This window comes from Rutidosis leptorrhynchoides, chromosome 6 (genome assembly GCF_046630445.1).
Source record: "Rutidosis leptorrhynchoides isolate AG116_Rl617_1_P2 chromosome 6, CSIRO_AGI_Rlap_v1, whole genome shotgun sequence".
NCBI classification, from domain to species: domain Eukaryota; kingdom Viridiplantae; phylum Streptophyta; class Magnoliopsida; order Asterales; family Asteraceae; genus Rutidosis; species Rutidosis leptorrhynchoides.
The window spans coordinates 100,698,979-100,723,439 of record NC_092338.1 but is presented as its reverse complement, the minus strand read 5'-3'; positions in this window follow the sequence as shown (position 1 = coordinate 100,723,439).

Here is a 24,461-nt window from a genome sequence, read left to right as displayed (position 1 = left end):
AACCAGATACTCAATACATCCTGGAACGGGGAAGATGTACAAGGATCTCAGGAAATATTTTTGGTGGCCGGGTATGAAAGCCGATGTTGCTAAATACGTAGGAGAATGTTTGACGTGTTCTAAGGTCAAAGCTGAGCATCAGAAACCATCAGGTCTACTTCAACAACCCGAAATCCCGGAATGGAAATGGGAAAAAATTACCATGGATTTCATCACTAAATTGACAAGGACTGCAAGTGGTTTTGATACTATTTGGCTAATAGTTGATCGTCTCACCAAATCAGCACATTTCCTGCCAATAAGAGAAGATGACAAGATGGAGAAGTTAGTACGACTGTATTTGAAGGAAGTCGTCTCCAGACATGGAATACCAATCTCTATTATCTCTGATAGGGATGGCAGATTTATTTCAAGATTCTGGCAGACATTACAGCAAGCATTAGGAACTCGTCTAGACATGAGTACTGCCTATCATCCACAAACTGATGGGCAGAGCGAAAGGACGATACATGTAGTGACCCGAACTTTTACATGATTATATATATTAATTGAGATTGATATTTACATTATTAAATGTTTCCAACATGTTAAGCATTCAAACTTGTTAAGACTTGATTAATTGAAATATGTTTCATATAGACAATTGACCACCCAAGTTGATCGGTGATTCACGAACGTTAAAACTTGTAAAAACTATATGATGACATATATATGGATATATATATAGTTAACATGATACTATGATAAGAAAACATATCATAAAGTATATTAACAATGAACTACATATGTAAAAACAAGACTACTAACTTAATGATTTTTAAACGAGACATATATGTAACGATTATCGTTGTAAAGACATTTAATGTATATATATATATATCATATTAAGAGATATTCATACATGATAATATCATGATAATATAATAATTTAAAATCTCATTTTATATTATAAACATTGGGTTAACAACATTTAACAAGATCGTTAACCTAAAGGTTTCAAAACAACACTTACATGTAACGACTAACGATGACTTAACGACTCAGTTAAAATGTATATACATGTAGTGTTTTAATATGTATTCATACACTTTTGAAAGACTTCAAGACACTTATCAAAATACTTATACTTAACAAAAATGCTTACAATTACATCCTCGTTCAGTTTCATCAACAATTCTACTCGTATGCACCCGTATTCGTACTCGTACAATACACAGCTTTTAGATGTATGTACTATTGGTATATACACTCCAATGATCAGCTCTTAGCAGCCCATGTGAGTCACCTAACACATTTGGGAACCATCATTTGGCAACTAGCATGAAATATCTCATAAAATTACAAAAATATGAGTAATCATTCATGACTTATTTACATGAAAACAAAATTACATATCCTTTATATCTAATCCATACACCAACGACCAAAAACACCTACAAACACTTTCATTCTTCAATTTTCTTCATCTAATTGATCTCTCTCAAGTTCTATCTTCAAGTTCTAAGTGTTCTTCATATATTTTACAAGTTCTAGCTACATAAAATCAAGAATACTTTCAAGTTTGCTAGCTCACTTCCAATCTTGTAAGGTGATCATCCAACCTCAAGAAATCTTTGTTTCTTATAGTAGGTTATCATTCTAATACAAGGTAATAATCATATTCTAACTTTGGTTCAATTTCTATAACTATAACAATCTTATTTCAAGTGATGATCTTACTTGAACTTGTTTTCGTGTCATGATTCTGCTTCAAGAACTTCGAGCCATCCAAGGATCCGTTGAAGCTAGATCCATTTTTCTCTTTTCTAGTAGGTTTATCCAAGGAACTTAAGGTAGTAATGATGTTCATAACATCATTCGATTCATACATATAAAGCTATCTTATTCGAAGGTTTAAACTTGTAATCACTAGAACATAGTTTAGTTAATTCTAAACTTGTTCGCAAACAAAAGTTAATCCTTCTAACTTGACTTTTAAAATCAACTAAACACATGTTCTATATCTATATGATATGCTAACTTAATGATTTAAAACCTGGAAACACGAAAAACACCGTAAAACCGGATTTACGCCGTCGTAGTAACACCGCGGGCTGTTTTGGGTTAGTTAATTAAAAACTATGATAAACTTTGATTTAAAAGTTGTTATTATGAGAAAATGATTTTTATTATGAACATGAAACTATATCCAAAAATTATGCTTAAACTCAAAGTGGAAGTATGTTTTCTAAAACGGTCATCTAGACGTCGTTCTTTCGACTGAAATGACTACCTTTACAAAAACGACTTGTAACTTATTTTTCCGACTATAAACCTATACTTTTTCTGTTTAGATTCATAAAATAGAGTTCAATATGAAACCATAGCAATTTGATTCACTCAAAACGGATTTAAAATGAAGAAGTTATGGGTAAAACAAGATTGGATAAATTTTTTTCTCATTTTAGCTACGTGAAAATTGGTAACAAATCTATTCCAACCATAACTTAATCAACTTGTATTGTATATTATGTAATCTTGAGATACCATAGACACGTATACAATGTTTTGACCTATCATGTCGACACATCTATATATATTTCGGAACAACCATAGACACTCTATATGTGAATGTTGGAGTTAGCTATACAGGGTTGAGGTTGATTCCAAAATATATATAGTTTGAGTTGTGATAAATACTGAGATACGTATACACTGGGTCGTGGATTGATTCAAGATAATATTTATCGATTTATTTCTGTACATCTAACTGTGGACAACTAGTTGTAGGTTACTAACGAGGACAGCAGACTTAATAAACTTAAAACATCAAAATATATTAAAAGTGTTGTAAATATATTTTGAACATACTTTGATATATATGTATATATTGTTATAGGTTCGTGAATCAACCAGTGGCCAAGTCTTACTTCCCGACGAAGTAAAAATCTGTGAAAGTGAGTTATAGTCCCACTTTTAAAATCTAATATTTTTGGGATGAGAATACATGCAGGTTTTATAAATGATTTACAAAATAGACACAAGTACGTGAAACTACATTCTATGGTTGAATTATCGAAATCGAATATGCCCCTTTTTATTAAGTCTGGTAATCTAAGAATTAGGGAACAGACACCCTAATTGACGCGAATCCTAAAGATAGATCTATTGGGCCTAACAAACCCCATCCAAAGTACCGGATGCTTTAGTACTTCGAAATTTATATCATATCCGAAGGGTGTCCCGGAATGATGGGGATATTCTTATATATGCATCTTGTTAATGTCGGTTACCAGGTGTTCACCATATGAATGATTTTTATCTCTATGTATGGGATGTGTATTGAAATATGAAATCTTGTGGTCTATTATTATGATTTGATATATATAGGTTAAACCTATAACTCACCAACATTTTTGTTGACGTTTTAAGCATGTTTATTCTCAGGTGATTATTAAGAGCTTCCGCTGTCGCATACTTAAATAAGGACGAGATTTGGAGTCCATGCTTGTATGATATTGTGTAAAAACTGCATTCAAGAAACTTATTTTGTTGTAACATATTTGTATTGTAAACCATTATGTAATGGTCGTGTATAAACAGGATATTTTAGATTATCATTATTTGATAATCTACGTAAAGATTTTTAAACCTTTATTGATGAAATAAAGGTTATGGTTTGTTTTAAAATGAATGCAGTCTTTGAAAAACGTCTCATATAGAGGTCAAAACCTCGCAACGAAATCAATTAATATGGAACGTTTTTAATCAATAAGAACGGGACATTTCATGTGTTGTCCAAGGGTTAGCGATATATGTGTTGTACACTAACGGTTGTTATGAACACCGATGGGAAATTCGAGTACCATTCCTTTTTACGATTGGTTAACCTTGGGCGTTTATATATCATTGTATATATATATATATATTCACGTATTGTTGTGATGTTGCTAACCCTCCGGGTGTAGCTTATTTGGCGTTGTTCACATCGTCGTTGGTGAACTTATATTTTGTTGATATCTTTAGCTTGTTGCTTAGAGATCGTACGGTATGCTTAGTGTAGTTGCCTTATTCGTGGATGCTTCGGTATGCGGTATTTATATTGGTGTGGCGTGTCCATTTTATACATATATGTGTATGTAGTATATTATCACTCACTAAGCGTTAGCATACCCACTCGTTGTTTATATTTTTATAGATTTGCTTGGATGCGGAGGCTCGGGTAAGCGTGGGAACTAGTGGCTCGCGTAGTAGCTTTAGAAGGCTTGCTTTTGGATTAATTAGGATTGGGTAGCGTATCCCCAATCGCCATGCTCGGCTCTTATTTTGTGTTTAAAATTGTGGGGTCGAACTTGTATTTTGTACTTAAAAGGGTAATTTGGGTCGATATGGGCCCCGTCTCGTAAAACTTATTTTATTAATGGAACGTGTTAGTTTTTCATATATGAATATGTTGTGAAAAGCGTTTTGTCTAAATACGTCGGGAAGTGGTCAATCTTTTTCGTATTTTTGACTTTCGGGGACAGCGGGCTGTCCAGGCCATTCTGCGCGCCGCGCAAATGCCTGGCGCGCCGCGCCACCAGCTGAACAAGGACTTTTTTTTTATTATTTGATATTTCCGCGTGATCGTTGTATATCGGGTTGGGTTGTTACAAGTGGTATCAGAGCATGGTCTAAGGGATTTAGGTGACTTGAGATATGTGCCTAGACTTAGAGTTTTGTGTGTGCTAAATTTGTTGCGGGACTTATAGAATTACGGGTCGGAATGGGTTTAGTTAGTGCCTTGTTTATAGGTTGACTAACGTTTATATTAGTAATGCGGATATTATTAATATGCTATTGTGCTGTGATAATGATTCTTGTGTTATGTTTGGTTTGTGTTTGCGGTTGCATATATCATCAAGCGAGGCGGTCGTTGTACTAACGAGTCGATACGGCATGTATGCGTAATAAGGAATTGCAAACCTTATTACGGGTGCAAATCGTGTCTAACAAGTGATGTACGACGAATGTTTAGCAAGATGGGACGGTGTTGTGCGTGTGGTTTATACGTTCGTGATCTAATCGTTTGGATTCCTTAGAATGAAAACGGAAGATGGATGTGGAACGAGTGAGCCTATTCACGAAGGGAAGGATGAGTTAACGTTAAGGATTGAGGCTGTGTTTGAACAATATGTCTCGGTTTTCACCGGCAAAGTTAGAGAGGTAACCAAGGAGTTGGTCGAAGGACAAATGACGGAAATGGTCCGAGACCAAGTGACTAAAGTTGTAAAGGAAGAGTTTGAAAAGCGGTTTCCCAAACCTCGAGGTAGCGATGATGAAGATGTACTTGCAAGGTTAGGATTACATGGTGCTCATGGCAAGAGGACACGAAGTACGCCTGAAGGCGTCGGGAATGTGAAGAAGAAGAGTAAGAAGGGTTACAAGTTCACGTGCTTTAAGTGTGGGGAACTGGGTCATTTGGCACATGATTGTACGGTGGTGCCTTTAGGCTCAATCAGGTTTTTCATTTGCCGGATTGAGGGACACCGGAAGTCAGAGTGTTCCGAATCGCATGACGATCGGGTTAGGAGGTTAGAGCGCGATTACATGATGGGTAGTGGAGCACGGAAGCCCAGCGCTACATCAGGTACTTTTAGTACGAAATTATATGTTGTTCGTTTGTAATAACATGCGGTATGTGCGTAAGTCTTAGCTAAACTTTATTCTCCGTTGGAGATAATTCGTAGCAAGCGGGCGGTTTACGTTTATAGTTTCGGTTTGCTTTCAGTAGAGTGTATAAGTGGTGTGTTATGCCTTGATCCTATGGTGCGAATCCTTGGGTGCTTAAGCATTTTGGTTGGTATCGGGTCGTTAAGCTCGTTTGAGTGAGACCCTTAAAGTCTCAATGGTGTTAAGCATGTTATTGATATGGGTGACGTTCCGAATGGAAGTACCTTATGGTGACGTTTGATTGTCGGGCGAAGGGCGTAAGACTTGGTGTAACCAAGTATTCCTTAGTATTTGGGTAATGTTTCTACCAAACCATGGAAATGGGTTTTGGTGTTCGGTCGTTAAGTGCGTGTTCGCTTTCGTGTTGAAGTTGATGAACCATGAGGTTCGTCGGGTGGATTGAAACTCTTGAAATCGAGTGTTGATCTCGATGTATGTTGGTAAAGGAGTCTACGTGACGCGACATTAGGTGCCTTTTTATACCTACTAGCGTGGTGTTCGACTCCGATTGTGTTGCGGTTACATTGTACTTAGGGTACCGAAGTGAAACCCTTAGGTACAAGAGTGATCGGGTGAAATTCGACAAACTAAAGCAATTGGATGATTGCGAGTGTATAGTTCATGTAATTTGTGGTACACTTTTCGTTCGAAGTGTTTAAGGATAGGTTAGGATCCTTGGTGAAATGTCCCGTTCTTATTGATTAAAAACGTTCCATATTAATTAATTTCGTTGCGAGGTTTTGACCTCTATATGAGACATTTTTCAAAGACTGCATTCATTTTAAAACAAACCATAACCTTTATTTCATCAATAAAGGTTTAAAAAGCTTTATGTAGATTATCAAATAATGATAATCTAAAATATCCTGTTTACACACGACCATTACATAATGGTTTACAATACAAATATGTTACAACAAAATAAGTTTCTTGAATGCAGTTTTTACATAATATCATACAAGCATGGACTCCAAATCTCGTCCTTATTTAAGTATGTGACAGCGGAAGCTCTTAATAATCACCTGAGAATAAACATGCTTAAAACGTCAACAAAAATGTTGGTGAGTTATAGGTTTAACCTATATATATCAAATCATAATAATAGACCACAAGATTTCATATTTCAATACACATCCCATACATAGAGATAAAAATCATTCATATGGTGAATACCTGGTAACCGACATTAACAAGATGCATATATAAGAATATCCCCATCATTCCGGGACACCCTTCGGATATGATATAAATTTCGAAGTACTAAAGCATCCGGTACTTTGGATGGGGTTTGTTAGGCCCAATAGATCTATCTTTAGGATTCGCGTCAATTAGGGTGTCTGTTCCCTAATTCTTAGATTACCACACTTAATAAAAAGGGGCATATTCGATTTCGACGATTCAACCATAGAATGTAGTTTCACGTACTTGTGTCTATTTTGTAAATCATTTATAAAACCTGCATGTATTCTCATCCCAAAAATATTAGATTTTAAAAGTGGGACTATAACTCACTTTCACAGATTTTTACTTCGTCGAGAAGTAAGACTTGGCCACTGGTTGATTCACGAACCTATAACAATATATACATATATATCAAAGTATGTTCAAAATATATTTACAACACTTTTAATATATTTTGATGTTTTAAGTTTATTAAGTCAGCTGTCCTCGTTAGTAACCTACAACTAGTTGTCCACAGTTAGATGTACTGAAATAAATCGATAAATATTATCTTGAATCAATCCACGACCCAGTGTATACGTATCTCAGTATTGATCACAACTCAAACTATATATATTTTGGAATCAACCTCAACCCTGTATAGCTAACTCCAACATTCACATATAGAGTGTCTATGGTTGTTCCGAAATATATATAGATGTGTCGACATGATAGGTCAAAACATTGAATACGTGTCTATGGTATCTCAAGATTACATAATATACAATACAAGTTGATTAAGTTATGGTTGGAATAGATTTGTTACCAATTTTCACGTAGCTAAAATGAGAAAAATTATCCAATCTTGTTTTACCCATAACTTCTTCATTTTAAATCCGTTTTGAGTGAATCAAATTGCTATGGTTTCATATTGAACTCTATTTTATGAATCTAAACATAAAAAGTATAGTTTTATAGTTGGAAAAATAAGTTACAAGTTGTTTTTGTAAAGGTAGTCATTTCAGTCGAAAGAACGACGTCTAGATGACCATTTTAGAAAACATACTTCCACTTTGAGTTTAACCATAATTTTTGGATATATTTTCATGTTCATAATAAAAATCATTTCCCAGAATAACAACTTTTAAATCAAAGTTTATCATAGTTTTTAATTAACTAACCCAAAACAGCCCGCGGTGTTACTACGACGGCGTAAATCCGGTTTTACGGTGTTTTTCGTGTTTCCAGGTATTAAATCATTAAGTTAGCATATCATATAGATATAGAACATGTGTTTAGTTTATTTTAAAAGTCAAGTTAGAAGGATTAACTTTTGTTTGAGAACAAGTTTAGAATTAACTAAACTATGTTATAGTGATTACAAGTTTAAACCTTCGAATAAGATAGCTTTATATATATGAATCGAATGATGTTATGAACATCATTACTACCTTAAGTTCCTTGGATAAACCTACTGGAAAAAATAAAAATGGATCTAGCTTTAACGGATCCTTGGATGGCTCGAAGTTCTTGAAGCAGAATCATGACACGAAAACAAGTTCAAGTAAGATCATCACTTGAAATAAGATTGTTATAGTTATAGAAATTGAACCAAAGTTTGAATATGATTATTACCTTGTATTAGAATGATAACCTACTATAAGAAACAAAGATTTCTTGAGGTTGGATGATCACCTTACAAGATTGGAAGTGAGCTAGCAAACTTGAAAGTATTCTTGATTTTATGTAACTAGAACTTGTAGAATATATGAAGAACACTTAGAACTTGAATATAGAACTTGAGAGAGATCAATTAGATGAAGAAAATTGAAGAATGAAAGTGTTTGTAGGTGTTTTTGGTCGTTGGTGTATGGATTAGATATAAAGGATATGTAATTTTGTTTTCATGTAAATAAGTCATGAATGATTACTCATATTTTTGTAATTTTATGAGATATTTCATGCTAGTTGCCAAATGATGGTTCCCACATGTGTTAGGTGACTCACATGGGCTGCTAAGAGCTGATCATTAGAGTGTATATACCAATAGTATATACATCTAAAAGCTGTGTATTGTACGAGTACGAATACGGGTGCATACGAGTAGAATTGTTGATGAAACTAAACGAGGATGTAATTGTAAGCATTTTTGTTAAGTAGAAGTATTTTGATAAGTGTATTGAAGTCTTTCAAAAGTGTATAAATACATATTAAAACACTACAATTATATACATTTTAACTGAGTCGTTAAGTCATCGTTAGTCGTTACATGTAAGTGTTGTTTTGAAACCTTTAGGTTAACGATCTTGTTAAATGTTGTTAACCAAATGTTTATAATATCAAATGAGATTTTAAATTATTATATTATCATGATATTATCATGTATGAATATCTCTTAATATGATATATATACATTAAATGTCTTTACAACGATAATCGTTACATATATGTCTCGTTTAAAAATCATTAAGTTAGTAGTCTTGTTTTTACATATGTAGTTCATTGTTAATATACCTAATGATATGTTTACTTATCATAGTATCATGTTAACTATATATATATCCATATATATGTCATCATATAGTTTTTACAAGTTTTAACGTTCGTGAATCACCGGTCAACTTGGGTGGTCAATTGTCTATATGAAACATATTTCAATTAATCAAGTCTTAACAAGTTTGATTGCTTAAAATGTTGGAAACATTTAATCATGTAAATATCAATCTCAATTAATATATATATAAACATGGAAAAGTTCGGGTCACTACAGTACCTACCCGTTAAATAAATTTCGTCCCAAAATTTTAAGCTGTTGAAGGTGTTGACGAATCTTCTGGAAATAGATGCGGGTACTTCTTCTTCATCTGATCTTCACGCTCCTAGGTGAACTCGGGTCCTCTACAAGCATTCCTTCGAACCTTAACAATTGGTATCTTGTTTTGCTTAAGTCTTTTAACCTCACGATCCATTATTTCGACGGGTTCTTCGATGAATTGAAGTTTTTCGTTGATTTGGATTTCATCTAACGGAATAGTGAGATCTTTTTTAGCAAAACATTTCTTCAAATTCGAGACGTGGAAAGTGTTATGTACAGCCGCGAGTTGTTGAGGTAACTCAAGTCGGTAAGCTACTGGTCCGACACGATCAATAATCTTGAATGGTCCAATATACCTTGGATTTAATTTCCCTCGTTTACCAAATCGAACAACGCCTTTCCAAGGTGCAACTTTAAGCATGACCATCTCTCCAATTTCAAATTCTATATCTTTTCTTTTAATGTCAGCGTAGCTCTTTTGTCGACTTTGGGCGGTTTTCAACCGTTGTTGAATTTGGATGATCTTCTCGGTAGTTTCTTGTATAATCTCCGGACCCGTAATCTGTCTATCCCCCACTTCACTCCAAAAAATCGGAGACCTGCACTTTCTACCATAAAGTGCTTCAAACGGCGCCATCTCAATGCTTGAATGGTAGCTGTTGTTGTAGGAAAATTCTGCTAACGGTAGATGTCGATCCCAACTGTTTCCGAAATCAATAACACATGCTCGTAGCATGTCTTCAAGCGTTTGCATCGTCCTTTCGCTCTCCCCATCAGTTTGTGGATGATAGGCAGTACTCATGTCTAGACGAGTTCCTAATGCTTGCTGTAATGTCTGCCAGAATCTTGAAATAAATCTGCCATCCCTATCAGAGATAATAGAGATTGGTATTCCATGTCTGGAGACGACTTCCTTCAAATACAGTCGTGCTAACTTCTCCATCTTGTCATCTTCTCTTATTGGCAAAAAGTGTGCTGATTTGGTGAGACGATCAACTATTACCCAAATAGTATCAAAACCACTTGCAGTCCTTGGCAATTTAGTGATGAAATCCATGGTAATGTTTTCCCATTTCCATTCCGGGATTTCGGGTTGTTGAAGTAGACCTGATGGTTTCTGATGCTCAGCTTTGACCTTAGAACATGTCAAACATTCTCCTACGTATTTAGCAACATCGGCTTTCATACCCGGCCACCAAAAATGTTTCTTGAGATCCTTGTACATCTTCCCCGTTCCAGGATGTATTGAGTATCTGGTTTTATGAGCTTCTCTAAGTACCATTTCTCTCTCTTCTCCAAATTTTGGTACCCAAATCCTCTCAGCCCTATACCGGGTTCCGTCTTCCCGAATATTAAGATGCTTCTCCGATCCTTTGGGTATTTCTTCCTTTAAATTTTCCTCTTTTAAAACTCCTTGTTGCGCTTCCTTTATTTGAGTAGTAAGGTTATTATGAATCATTATATTCATAGATTTTACTCGAATGGGTTCTCTGTCCTTCCTGCTCAAAGCATCGGCTACCACATTTGCCTTCCCCGGGTGGTAACGAATCTCAAAGTCGTAATCATTCAATAATTCAATCCACCTACGCTGCCTCATATTCAGTTGTTTCTGATTAAATATGTGTTGAAGACTTTTGTGGTCGGTATATATAATACTTTTGACCCCATATAAGTAGTGCCTCCAAGTCTTTAATGCAAAAACAACCGCGCCTAATTCCAAATCATGCGTCGTATAATTTTGTTCGTGAATCTTCAATTGTCTAGACGCATAAGCAATCACCTTCGTTCGTTGCATTAATACACAACCGAGACCTTACTTTGATGCGTCACAATAAATCACAAAATCATCATTCCTTCAGGCAATGACAATATAGGTGCCGTAGTTAGCTTTTTCTTCAATAACTGAAACGCTTTCTCTTGTTCATCATTCCATTCAAATTTCTTCCCTTTATGCGTTAATGCAGTCAAGGGTTTTTCTATTCTGGAAAAGTCTTGGATGAACCTTCTGTAGTAACCAGCTAGTCCTAAAAACTGGCGTATGTGTTTCGGAGTTTTCGGGGTTTCCCACTTTTCAACAGTTTCTATCTTTGCTGGATCCACCTTAATACCTTCTTTGTTCACTATGTGACCGATGAATTGAACTTCTTCCAACCAAAATGCACACTTTGAAAACTTAGCGTACAATTCTTCCTTCCTCAATACTTCTAACACCTTTCTCAAATGTTCACCATGTTCTTGGTCATTCTTTGAGTAAATAAGTATGTCATCAATGAAAACAATGACAAACTTGTCAAGGTATGGTCCACACACTCGGTTCATAAGGTCCATGAACACAGCTGGTGCATTAGTTAAACCAAACGGCATGACCATAAACTCGTAATGACCGTAACGTGTTCTGAAAGCAGTCTTTGGAATATCATCTTCTTTCACCCGCATTTGATGATACCCGGAACGTAAGTCAATTTTTGAATAAACAGACGAGCCTTGTAGTTGATCAAATAAGTCGTCGATTCTCGGTAGTGGGTAGCGGTTCTTTATGGTAAGTTTTTTCAACTCTCGGTAGTCGATACACAACCTGAATGTACCATCTTTCTTCTTGACAAACAAAACAGGAGCTCCCCATGGTGATGTGCTTGGTCGAATGAAACCACGCTCTAAAAGTTCTTGTAATTGGCTTTGCAGTTCTTTCATCTCGCTGGGTGCGAGTCTGTAAGGAGCACGAGCTATTGGTGCAGCTCCTGGTACAAGATCTATTTGAAATTCAACGGATCGATGTGGGGGTAATCCCGGTAATTCTTTCGGAAATACATCGGGAAATTCTTTTGCAATGGGAACATCATTGATGCTCTTTTCTTCAGTTTGTACTTTCTCGACGTGTGCTAGAACAGCATAGCAACCTTTTCTTATTAGTTTTTGTGCCTTCAAATTACTAATAAGATGTAGCTTCGTGTTGCCCTTTTCTCCGTACACCATTAAGGGTTTTCCTTTTTCTCGTATAATGCGAATTGCATTTTTGTAACAAACGATCTCTGCTTTCACTTCTTTCAACCAGTCCATACCGATTATCACATCAAAACTCCCTAACTCTACTGGTATTAAATCAATCTTAAATATTTCGCTAACCAGTTTAATTTCTCGATTCCGACATATATTATCTGCTGAAATTAATTTACCATTTGCTAATTCGAGTAAAAATTTACTATCCAAAGGCGTCAATGGACAACTTAATTTAGCACAAAAATATCTACTCATATAGCTTCTATCCGCACCCGAATCAAATAAAACGTAAGCAGATTTATTGTCAATAAGAAACGTACCCGTAACAAGCTCCGGGTCTTCCTGTGCCTCTGCCGCATTAATATTGAAAACTCTTCCGCGGCTTTGTCCATTCGTGTTCTCCTGGTTCGGGCAATTTCTAATAATGTGGCCCGGTTTTCCACATTTATAACAAACTACATTGGCATAACTTGCTCCGACACTACTTGCTCCGCCATTACTCATTCCGACACCATTTGCTCCTTTCGTTCTATTAACCCCTGGTCCGTAGACCTCACACTTCACCGCGCTATGACCATTTCTTTTACACTTGTTGCAAAATTTGGTGCAGAACCCCGAGTGATACTTTTCACACCTTTGGCATAGCTGCTTCTGATTGTTGTTGTTGTTGCGGTTATTATTGTTGTTGGGATGATTGTTGTAGTTGCTGTTGTTGTTGTTGTTGTTGTTGTTGTTGTTGTTGTTGTTGTTGTTGTTGGGCCGTTTGTTGTAGTTGCGATTGATGTTGCAATTGTTAGGATAATTGTTGCGATTATTGTTGTAATTGCTGTTGTTGTTGTATTGGTGATTCTTATCACCGTTTTCCTCCCACTTTCTTTTGACTTGCTTCACATTGGCCTCTTCAGCAGTCTGTTCTTTAATTCTTTCTTCAATCTGGTTCACTAGTTTGTGAGCCATTCTACATGCCTATTGTATGGAGGCGGGCTCGTGTGAACTTATATCTTCTTGGATTCTTTCCGGTAATCCTTTCACAAACGCGTCGATCTTCTCTTCCTCATCTTCGAATGCTCCCGGACACAATAGGAACAATTCTGAATCATCTTTCGTACGTGGTAATATCAAATCCTTGGGTTCGTAACCCTCTAAGTTCTGTCTTGAGCTTATTGACCTCGGTTCTGGGACGGTACTTCTCGTTCATCAAGTGCTTGAATGCTGACCACGGTAGTGCGTACGCATCGTCTTGTCCCACTTGCTCTAGATAGGTATTCCACCATGTTAACGCAGAACCTGTGAAGGTATGCGTAGCGTACTTCACTTTGTCCTCTTCATTACACTTACTTATGGCAAACACCGATTCGACCTTCTCGGTCCACCGTTTCAATCCGATCGGTCCTTCGGTTCCATCAAATTCCAAAGGTTTGCAGGCAGTGAATTCTTTGTAGGTGCATCCTACACGATTTCCTGTACTGCTAGATCCAAGGTTATTATTGGTATGTAGCGCAGCCTGTACTGCAGCTATGTTTGAAGCTAGAAAAGTACGGAATTCCTCTTCATTCATATTCACGGTGTGTCGAGTAGTCGGTGCCATTTCCTTCAAAATAGTCAAATGGAACAAGTTAATCATACAGAATATTAAGAGTAGTTAATAGTATTTCGTAGCATAATATGAACTCATTTATAAAAGCTTTTTCTTCATATTAGCGTTTTATAAGTTTAAATTCGGGTAGTACCTACCCGTTAAGTTCATACTTAGTAGCTAATATACAATTCAACTACTACAATTCTATATGAAAAATTGATTATAATAATATTTCGCGTTCAAACTTTTACACAATATTTTACAAACTTACAATACCGCTTATTTTACATATAGCATGAAATATAGCACACAATAAATTTGATACAAGATGGTTGTGAAGATAATTCTAGCTAGTACACAAGTCGTTCAGCAAAGGCAATAAAGACACGTAATTCATACGTCCAGAAACAAGTCATGCATTCTGGTTTTACTAGGATTACTTCCCATCCTTGGTCTTGTGGAACATAACCGTTATGGCCGTTGATAAGACAGCGTGTTGTAACGTCGTCAAAGGGACGAGGGTTACGTAATGTCCAACAGTCCCGTAACAATCTAAAAACCTCATTTCTTACCCCAATTACCGACTCCGTCACTTGTGGGAACGTTTTGTTTAATAGTTGTAGCCCGATGTTCTTGTTCTCACTTTGGTGAGAAGCGAACATTACTAATCCGTAAGCATAACATGCTTCTTTATGTTGCTTGTTAGCCGCTTTTTCTAAATCACGAAGTCCAATAATCGGATATATTGAGTCAAAATAATTTCTTAACCCATTGCGTAAAATAGCATTTGGGTTCCCCGCAATATATGCGTCAAAGTAAACACATCGTAACTTATGGATTTCCCAATGTGATATCCCCCATCTTTCGAACGAAAGCCTTTTATAAACCAAGGCATTCTTGGAACGTTCTTTGAATGTCTTACAAACTGATCTCGCCTTAAATAGTTGTGCCGAAGAATTCTGACCGACTCTAGACAAGATTTCATCAATCATGTCTTCGGGTAGGTCTCTTAAAATATTGGGTTGTCTATCCATTTTGTGTTTTTATACTGTAAAATAGACAAGAGTTAGATTCATAAAAAAAAATACTTATTAATACAAGCAATTTTTACATATATCATAAAGCATAAGCACACTATATTACATATATTACACCACACGAATACAACTATCTTATTCCGACTCGCTTGTTTCTTCTTCTTCGGTTTTGGATCGTTTTGTCAAGTTTCTAGGGATATATGATGTTCCCCTAATACGAGCCGTCGTTTTCCACATTGGTTTAGAAAAACCTGGTGGTTTAGAGGTTCCCGAGTCATTGTTACAACTTAAGGACTTCGGGGGTTGACGATACATATAAAGTTCATCGGGGTTGGAATTAGATTTCTCTATTTTTATGCCCTTTCCCTTATTATTTTCTTTTGCCTTTTTAAATTTAGTTGGGGTAATTTCTATAACATCATCGGAATTCTCGTCGGAATCCGATTCATCGGAGAATTGGTAATCCTCCCAATATTTTGCTTCCTTGGCGGAAACACCATTGACCATAATTAACCTTGGTCGGTTGGTTGAGGATTTTCTTTTACTTAACCGTTTTATTATTTCCCCCACCGGTTCTATTTCTTCATCCGGTTCCGATTCTTCTTCCGGTTCCGATTCTTCTTCCGGTTCCGACTCTTCTTCCGGTTCCTCTTCGGGAACTTGTGAATCAGTCCACGAATCATTCCAATTTACATTTGACTCTTCATTATTATTAGGTGAGTCAATGGGACTTGTTCTAGAGGTAGACATCTATCACATAATATCAAACGCGTTAAGAGATTAATATATCACATAATATTCACATGTTAAAAATATATAGTTTTCAACAAAATTTGTTAAGCAATCATTTTTCAAGTAAACACGGTCGAAGTCCAGACTCACTAATGCATCCTAACAAACTCGATAAGACACACTAATGCAAAATTCTGGTTCTATAAGACCAACGCTCGGATACCAACTGAAATGTCCCGTTCTTATTGATTAAAAACGTTCCATATTAATTGATTTCGTTGCGAGGTTTTGACCTCTATATGAGACATTTTTCAAAGACTGCATTCATTTTAAAACAAACCATAACCTTTATTTCATCAATAAAGGTTTAAAAAGCTTTAAGTAGATTATCAAATAATGATAATCTAAAATATCCTGTTTACACACGACCATTACATAATGGTTACAATACAAATATGTTACAACAAAATAAGTTTCTTGAATGCAGTTTTTACATAATATCATACAAGCATGGACTCCAAATCTCATCCTTATTTAAGTATGCGACAGCGGAAGCTCTTAATAATCACCTGAGAATAAACATGCTTAAAACGTCAACAAAAATGTTGGTGAGTTATAGGTTTAACCTATATATATCAAATCATAATAATAGATCACAAGATTTTATATTTCAATACACATCCCATACATAGAGATAAAAATCATTCATATGGTGAACACCTGGTAACCGACATTAACAAGATGCATATATAAGAATATCCCCATCATTCCGGGACACCCTTCGGATATGATATAAATTTCGAAGTACTAAAGCATCCGGTACTTTGGATGGGGTTTGTTAGGCCCAATAGATCTATCTTTAGGATTCGCGTCAATTAGGGTGTTTGTTCCCTAATTCTTAGATTACCAGACTTAATAAAAAGGGGCATATTCGATTTCGATGCTTCAACCATAGAATGTAGTTTCACGTACTTGTGTCTATTTTGTAAATCATTTATAAAACCTGCATGTATTCTCATCCCAAAAATATTAGATTTTAAAAGTGGGACTATAACTCACTTTCACAGATTTTTACTTCGTCGGGAAGTAAGACTTGGCCACTGGTTGATTCACGAACCTATAACAATATATACATATATATCAAAGTATGTTCAAAATATATTTACAACACTTTTAATATATTTTTATGTTTTAAGTTTATTAAGTCAGCTGTCCTCGTTAGTAACCTACAACTAGTTGTCCACAGTTAGATGTACAGAAATAAATCAATAAATATTATCTTAAATTAATCCATGACCCAGTGTATACGTATCTCAGTATTGATCACAACTCAAACTATATATATTTTGGAATCAACCTCAACCCTGTATAGCTAACTCCAACATTCACATATAGAGTGTCTATGGTTGTTCCGAAATATATATAGATGTGTCGACATGATAGGTCGAAACATTGTATACGTGTCTATGGTATCTCAAGATTACATAATATACAATACAAGTTGATTAAGTTATGGTTGGAATAGATTTGTTACCAATTTTCACGTAGCTAAAATGAGAAAAATTATCTAATCTTGTTTTACCCATAACTTCTTCATTTTAAATCCGTTTTGAGTGAATCAAATTGCTATGGTTTCATATTGAACTCTATTTTATGAATCTAAACAGAAAAAGTATAGTTTTATAGTCGGAAAAATAAGTTACAAGTCGTTTTTGTAAAGGTAGTCATTTCAGTCGAAAGAACGACGTCTAGATGACCATTTTAGAAAACATACTTCCACTTTGAGTTTAACCATAATTTTTGGATATAGTTTCATGTTCATAATAAAAATCATTTTCCCAGAATAACAACTTTTAAATCAAAGTTTATCATAGTTTTTAATTAACTAACCCAAAACAGCCCGCGGTGTTACTACGACGGCTTAAATCCGGTTTTACGGTGTTTTTCGTGTTTCCAGGTTTTAAATCATTAAGTTAGCATATCATATAGATATAGAACATGTGTTTAGTTGATTTTAAAATTCAAGTTAGAAGGATTAACTTTTGTTTGCGAACAAGTTTAGAATTAACTAAACTATGTTCTAGTGATTACAAGTTTAAACCTTCGAATAAGATAGCTTTATATATATGAATCGAATAATGTTATGAATATCATTACTACCTTAAGTTCCTTGGATAAACCTACTGGAAAAGAGAAAAATGGATCTAGCTTCAACGGATCCTTGGATGGCTCGAAGTTCTTGAAGCAGAATCATGACACGAAAACAAGTTCAAGTAAGATCATCACTTGAAATAAGATTGTTATAGTTATAGAAATTGAACCAAAGTTTGAATATGATTATTACCTTGTATTAGAATGATAACCTACTGTAAGAAACAAAGATTTCTTGAGGTTGGATGATCACCTTACAAGATTGGAAGTGAGCTAGCAAACTTGAAAGTATTCTTGATTTTATGTAACTAGAACTTGTAGAATATATGAAGAACACTTAGAACTTGAAGATAGAACTTGAGAGAGATCAATTAGATGAATAAAATTGAAGAATGAAAGTGTTTGTAGGTGTTTTTGGTCGTTGGTGTATGGATTAGATATAAAGGATATGTAATTTTGTTTTCATGTAAATAAGTCATGAATGATTACTCATATTTTTGTAATTTTATGAGATATTTCATGCTAGTTGCCAAATGATGGTTCCCACATGTGTTAGGTGACTCACATGGGCTGCTAAGAGCTGATCATTGGAGTGTATATACCAATAGTACATACATCTAAAAGCTGTGTATTGTACGAGTACGAATACGGGTGCATACGAGTAGAATTGTTGATGAAACTAAACGAGGATGTAATTGTAAGCATTTTTGTTAAGTAAAAGTATTTTGATAAGTGTATTGAAGTCTTTCAAAAGTGTATAAATACATATTAAAACACTACATGTATATACATTTTAACTGAGTCGTTAAGTCATCGTTAGTCGTTACATGTAAGTGTTGTTTTGAAACCTTTAGGTTAACGATCTTGTTAAATGTTGTTAACCAAATGTTTATAATATCAAATGACATTTTAAATTATTATATTATCATGATATTATCATGTATGAATATCTCTTAATATGATATATATACATTAAATGTCTTTACAACGATAATCGTTACATATATGTCTCGTTTAAAAATCATTAAGTTAGTAGTCTTGTTTTTACATATGTAGTTCATTGTTAATATACTTAATGATATGTTTACTTATCATAGTATCATGTTAACTATATATATATCCATATATATGTCATCATATAGTTTTTACAAGTTTTAACGTTCGTGAATCACCGGTCAACTTGGGTGGTCAATTGTCTATATGAAACATATTTCAATTAATCAAGTCTTAACAAGTTTGATTGCTTAACATGTTGGAAACATTTAATCATGTAAATATCAATCTCAATTAATATATATAAACATGGAAAAGTTCGGGTCACTACACTTGGTATGCTCAAAGTTGAAGCAAGACATGGTGATGGGCCGTGTGAACCCAATTATTGGTAAAGTCTATCTTTGGTAGCATTGTGTGGGTGTACGAAATGCGGTTATGGAACGTAGTTCCAAGTGGGGGAGTTACACTCCCGCACGCGGAGGTTTTAGTGTGAGATTTCGGACAATGATTTTGGTAGATCCGAAATTTGTGTCGCGACCTAGATTTGGTCGATTTGTGGTAGAGTACAATTTCGGTTAAATTGTACCTATGATTTTGGATTTGAATTATCACCAACGTGGTAATGTGGTAAATCTCGTTGAGAGATAATGGATGGGTATGGCGAGCAAGGTGAAATCCCTCGATTAAGGGATGTGCGTATCAGATCCTCTTTTAGAGAATTAATGTTTTGTGCCTATGTTTGATATAGGTGGTTCTTGCTCGATTGTGTGAATGGTTAGTGGTATCCGTTAGGATTCACTATGGCGTAGCAGAGCGCGATGTTATGCTACTCGTCGTTCGAGGCCAAAAGGGCGTTGATTGATGAAGCATGACCTTCGGGGTCCGCTGACTTCATCATGGTATTGGTGATTGATGAAGCATGACCTTCAGGGTCCGCTGACTTCATCATGGGATCGTTGATTGGTGGAGCATGACCTTCGGGGTCCGCTGACTTCATCATGAGATCGTTGATTGGTGAAGCATGACCTTCGGGGTCCGCTGACTTCATCATGGGTGTAGTGTTATATCGGTGAAGCATGACCGTTGACGGGGTCCGCTGACTTCATCCGATGTTGAGTGATCTATCGGTTGTTTTATACACCGATGGTGGGTTCGTAAGGACAGTGTGGTGTGATCTATCGGTCGTTTTATACACCGATGGTGGGATCGTGAGGACCATGTTGTGTGATTAGTGATTGCGATAGCCGTGTTTCGCTCATATGATGTTAGGATAGTGGCGTATTGGTTGTATTGCGCACTACAAAGGATGTTTAGTGGTAAGTGTAATCCGTAAGGATTCATGTGGTTCGATCTTCAACGTTCGGATTGTTGACTTTAGGTTGAGACTTGGTCGATTTTAGCGTGGTCCTTGGTAAAGGTACGCTAAGGAATTGATATCTCGGTTCGAGATTGGTCGAGTTTTTTCTGATGTGAGGGATTGAGCAAGGTTTTAGTGCTCGGTTGGTGGATTTGATAAATCTCGGGTGACGATTTAGTTGTTAAAGGTGATTCATTCGGAAGAATTGTCTAGGAAAGTTCGGATTGGGACTTATGATTGAGGACCGTTGAGTAGGTCCGGATTGGTTAAGTGGAGAAGATCACGAGGACGTGATCGAGTTTAAGTGGGGGAGTTGTAAGACCCAAATATTTATTGTACATAATGTATTTATGGTGTACGATACGTGTATGAAGTGTACGAAGCATGTACGTGTTGTTTGCTCGAACGTCGAAGGAAACTCGACGTTGTCTGAAGTGACAAGGTGTGTACGTATCTTTTCAACCCCAAATAAAGTTTGAGTTGATGTTTTAAAGCCTTACCATTGGAAAGAAAATCTTATTACGTTTCCAACGATATTTGATTCATCGAAAACGGAGCTACGGTCAAAAAGTTATGGCTAAAACAAGTTTCTGAAAACTGACCTGAAGGTTGGAGCGGCGCTCCACCTTATGGCGCGGCGCTCCGATTGCGTCAGAAGCAATATTCAGCTTTTTTAAAAGGTTTAAATGAGGGGTACTTTGGTCTTTTCAATTGGGGTCGGTTTAGGGTCACCAAAACTGATCTAGAACTCCATTGGAGCTCATTTCTCACCCACACAAACACTCTCATTCATATTTAGAGAGAGGAAGAGTTCTAGAGTGAGAGAGCTTGATTTGGAGAAGAAGGAGTCGAATTCTAGCTAAAGCTCGGGTTTTAAAGTTGTTCATCTCGCTCCTAGCTACGTTTTGGTAGTATTAGTAAGTCCTAACTCCGAAATTTCATTTGTTAGATTTGATATTCAAGTTAGGGTTTGAGATTGTTAGTTGTAAAACCCATTTGGTTGATGAAGAGGGTTTATGGAAACTTGCTATTTTGATATTTGGCGGGTTTTGGGTTGGTTAATGATTTAATCATGTTTAAGACTTGTAAATGGTGTATAATCACTAGTGTTAGTGATTATTGGTGTTTTGGAAACCATTGGGGTTCTTATGGTTGACTAATTTTGACTAGAGTCAAAATTAGGGTTTGTTGATGATTATGACTCAATTGCCGATTTAATAAGGTTTATAAACTTAAAATGGATTAAGTTGAAGCATAGAACCGAGTTAAATATGTTTTGGTGTCAAAACTTGCTAATGGCATGATATTGACTTCTTATGAGTCAAATTAGGGTTTAAGTGTCATTTTGGGCAAGATAGGTGTTTAACACCTATGATTGGGTTTGATTGGCATATTAGGACCATTCTCACTTGTGTTAGTGATTATTAGTTAGTTTGGGCGCGGTTTGTGCTTGGAAGTGCATTTGGGTCGAAATTGCACTAGTTGTCAATTTGGGTTAATTTGTATATCCACCCTAATTGTGTTACTTGTTATGTGATAAATGGATTAGGTACATTCCATCGGCGATTGCGGATTATTCGGTAGCATTCTTCAAGGCGACAAGGTGAGTGTTAATATCCTATATGCATATGTATGTGTAGGATGGGTGCGGGTCGGGAGAAGGGGTTCTCGCTTATAGAGCTCGCTTCTCGTATAGGTGGAATTGTTGGACTTGTGTATAGGTCCAATTGGCATGGTTGTGCGTTTTGGTTGACTACTTTGGCGAGGTGCACACTTTGTGTGTACGTTATCACTCGTGGTTGTGAGTGGAATAAGTATACATGTATGTATATAATGTATTTATTTGTAGGAACGGATATGTGTTGTCCAAGTTAGTGATATATGTCGTTGTACACTAACGGCTTTTATGAACGGATGTATGTGGTCCGAGTTAGCGATATATGTGTTGTATGCTAACGGTTTATTGTATGGATATGTATTGTCCAAGCTAGTGATATATGCGTTGTACACTAACGGTTTTATGAATGGATATATTGAAATGTCCCGTTCTTATTGATTAAAAACGTTCCATATTAATTGATTTCGTTGCGAGGTTTTGACCTCTATATGAGACGTTTTTCAAAGACTGCATTCATTTTAAAACAAACCATAACCTTTATTTCATCAATAATGGTTTAAAAAGCTTTACGTAGATTATCAAATAATGATAATCTAAAATATCCTGTTTACACACGACCATTACATAATGGTTTACAATACAAATATGTTACAACAAAATAAGTTTCTTGAATGCAGTTTTTACACAATATCATATAAGCATGGACTCCAAATCTCGTCCTTATTTAAGTATGCGACAGCGGAAGCTCTTAATAATCATCTGAGAATAAACATGCTTAAAACGTCAACAAAAATGTTGGTGAGTTATAGGTTTAACCTATATATATCAAATCATAATAATAGACCACAAGATTTCATATTTCAATACACATCCCATACATAGAGATAAAAATCATTCATATGGTGAACACCTGGTAACCGACATTAACAAGATGCATATATATAAGAATATCCCCATCATTCCGGGACACCCTTCGGATATGATATAAATTTCGAAGTACTAAAGCATCCGGTACTTTGGATGGGGTTTGTTAGGCCCAATAGATCTATCTTTAGGATTCGCGTCAATTAGGGTGTCTGTTCCCTAATTCTTAGATCACCAGACTTAATAAAAAGGGGCATATTCGATTTCGATAATTCAACCATAGAATGTAGTTTCACGTACTTGTGTCTATTTTGTAAATCATTTATAAAACCTGCATGTATTCTCATCCCAAAAATATTAGATTTTAAAAGTGGGACTATAACTCACTTTCACAGATTTTTACTTCATCGGGAAGTAAGACTTGGCCACTGGTTGATTCACGAACCTATAACAATATATACATATATATCAAAGTATGTTCAAAATATATTTACAACACTTTTAATATATTTTGATGTTTTAAGTTTATTAAGTCAGCTGTCCTCGTTAGTAACCTACAACTAGTTGTCCACAGTTAGATGTACAGAAATAAATCGATAAATATTATCTTGAATCAATCCAGGACCCAGTGTATACGTATCTCAGTATTGATCACAACTCAAACTATATATATTTTGGAATCAACCTCAACCCTGTATAGCTAACTCCAACATTCACATATAGAGTGTCTATGGTTGTTCCGAAATATATATAGATGTGTCGACATGATAGGTCGAAACATTGTATACGTGTCTATGGTATCTCAAGATTACATAATATACAATACAAGTTGCTTAAGTTATGGTTGGAATAGATTTGTTACCAATTTTCACGTAGCTAAAATGAGAAAAATTATCCAATCTTGTTTTACCCATAACTTCTTCATTTTAAATCCGTTTTGAGTGAATAAAATTGCTATGGTTTCATATTGAACTCTATTTTATGAATCTAAACAGAAAAAGTATAGGTTTATAGTCGGAAAAATAAGTTACAAGTCATTTTTGTAAAGGTAGTCATTTCAGTCGAAAGAACGACGTCTAGATGTCTATTTTAGAAAACATACTTCCACTTTGAGTTTAACCATAATTTTTGGATATAGTTTCATGTTCATAATAAAAATCATTTTCTCAGAATAACAACTTTTAAATCAAAGTTTATCATAGTTTTTAATTAACTAACCCAAAACAGCCCGCGGTGTTACTACGACGGCATAAATCCGGTTTTACGGTGTTTTTCGTGTTTCCAGGTTTTAAATCATTAAGTTAGCATATCATATAGATATAGAACATGTGTTTAGTTGATTTTAAAAGTCAAGTTAGAAGGATTAACTTTTATTTGCGAACAAGTTTAGAATTAACTAAACTATGTTCTAGTGATTACAAGTTTAAACCTTCGAATAAGATAGCTTTATATGTATGAATCGA